The sequence below is a fragment of the Panulirus ornatus genome, chromosome 16 (assembly GCF_036320965.1).
Source record: "Panulirus ornatus isolate Po-2019 chromosome 16, ASM3632096v1, whole genome shotgun sequence".
Classification (NCBI taxonomy): Eukaryota; Metazoa; Arthropoda; class Malacostraca; order Decapoda; family Palinuridae; genus Panulirus; species Panulirus ornatus.
The window spans coordinates 42,052,687-42,055,186 of NC_092239.1; the positions used below are offsets into that span (position 1 = coordinate 42,052,687).

Genomic DNA, 2,500 nt, shown 5'->3' on the forward strand with positions numbered 1-2,500 from the left:
ATGCTTGACACACCTCCCACCGCACCCATCGCCACACTACACACACACTCACATCGCCGCTCAAATATCGCTTAAAGTTTCTGGGGTGTTTCGTGAGTGCGGTGGTGATGGTGGTAGGTCCTGCGGCGACTGTTTGCGCCTAGTGGCTGCTGGCGAGGCTTCAGCGAAGGGGCGGCCCCCTCTCAACCTCCCTGAAGAATCTGGCCTTCAGAACCTGACCCCCAAGATTGCGTCTTCGTCGCAGGCACCCAAGGAAGGGGACACAGACGGCCCAAAGGCAAGAACAGGCGCGAGTAATCACATATATATTTTTTTTTTCATGTTGTAATTCATTAGCGTCAGACTGAGAAGTTGACTGTTATTATCTGAAGAATTTGTTGAAAAATCTCAACTGTGAATGTAGCGGAGAATGTTAACGTTGTCTCCCCATCGGCCAACTTGAATAAGTTCTGCTGGCGATCAAGTTTGTTGCGCGCCTCTCCTGGTTGCTAGTTGGCTGGCAAGATGGTGATTTTTTTTTTATATTCTATTTTCATTTTTTTTATAGCAAAATGTAATGTTGAGAAATATCTCTTATCTCTCAGAGAGACAACTGTACCATACCAAGAAATAGCAAGTGTCAGCAATGGATTATATATATATATATATATATATATATATATATATATATATATATATATATATATATATATAGTGAATATAAAAAAGACAGAATCTTAATTATAAATTTGTGGAATAAAATAATCTGGAAAAAGATATGATTGCAAATACATTGATGATATTCAAGTTGATGTCTTTTATCAGGTGACACTGATATGTTACCTTAAATGTAATTTGAATTGGTTTGATGACCATTAAAAGTATGTTGGAGTAATATAGGTAAATGGCTTCAGCCTCGGATAAAGCAACTGGTTCTCATTTTTGTTGCACATCTGTGTCTAGGGGCTGACTAACTCAATGGAAATGATACTTAAACCAAATGGGGAATGTAGAGAAAATCTGTTCTGGAATTTGAAGATAGGTTTTTCAAATTTGGTACATATAGAAAAATTCAAATCTAGGTTTTGAGTAATATATATATGTATATATATATATATATATATATATATATATATATATATATATATATATATATATATATAGTAAAATGAGGGATAGGAAATGATTGTTAGCATCTGTTCACTGGTGGCTAGTTCGCCTTTGGTATATACCAACAGAATTCTGGACGTCCCATGTCACAGTGTAATACTTTATACGACACACCCTCCCTCCCTCCCTCCCCATCACTTGCTTCCCCCACTTCTTGGACATTCCTGAAAAAGATCTCAAACCTTGGGTGACATTTCAGTACATTTAATGTACAGCTGCAAGGCAACTTTCTGTTGTTATGAGATGTGCTAATGATCTTGCTGTCTCCAAAATTCTTATTCTTTTTTTTTTCAAATTTATACAGAGCGATTCCAATTTTTTTTCCGATTAAAGTTATTGAAGACCTTTGAAGGAAATTTTTTTTCAGTTCCCACAAACTGAAGAAGGAAATATTTTGGATAAGTGTTTAAAAAAGAATAAAATGATTAAAATCGTGATGATAAGGAAGTTGTTTATTGCGGATAACAAAGATATTATTAGGGAAGTAAAAATATTTAGGGAATTTTTCGAATTCTTCACATAAGAGAAATGCCAAATTCATTTCCTTTTTTATATTTATAGCTTATGGGGATGTACTGAGTTGTTAGTGAAGGTAAATGGGAGATAGTTTGAGATATTAGTAAAGGAAAAGGGAGTGAAATTGAGTTGTCAGTAAGGAGGACATAATTTGAGTTGTTAGAGAAGGTAAGGGAAAAGATAGATTGAGTTTTTAGCAAGGATGAGGGAGGAATCGTTTGAAAAATTCTTAGTAAGGTGAATTAAGATTGAGGTGCAGGAAGGAGGGGCGGTAACCTGAGTTCTCGTTGTGAGAGTAAGAAGGACATGGTGGTTATTGAATTATCAAGCGTTAAGATGGAAACAATTTAAATCATACGTTGTTTGAGAAGTTATTAAGGTTCAAAGGAAATTGTGATATTTGTCAGCAAAGGTAAGAAAGAGATTACGAAGTTCCTTTGTGAGTTTAAGAAGGAAATTGTTTTTTTGAGATTGTTTTGGGAGGGTGAGAAGCAATTTGTGTCAAGAAGTTTTATGTGAATGAAAAAAAAAAGTTTTAAGAATTGGTTTGTGAGTGATGAAAAGGAAAAGATTAAGAGAATAATTACTGAGAAGTTTGATAGTGTTTCATCGTCCAAGTAAGCACTGTCTTGAACCTATACTTAGCGACGCCAGCCCCAGCAGGAGTGAGGTAAGGAGATCTATTCTTCAGTCGTTTGACCTTGTTCTTCAGTTGACCCGGAGAGCCTCTGGTCTCTGTGGAGGAACCTCAAAGAGATGGACATTGCTAGACCATTAGCACTGTCGGCTCTCCTTTATATGTGGCTTCAGTGTGTTCTTGAAAAAAAAAAAAAAC

General features: G+C 36.2%; 1 protein-coding gene across 3 annotated transcripts in view; it reads left to right on the plus strand.

Annotated features, from left to right (window-relative positions):
- Imp (IGF-II mRNA-binding protein) overlaps window positions 1–2,500 on the plus strand; it is a 729,352-nt gene that overhangs the window by 187,816 nt on the left and 539,036 nt on the right. The window lies entirely within an intron of this gene.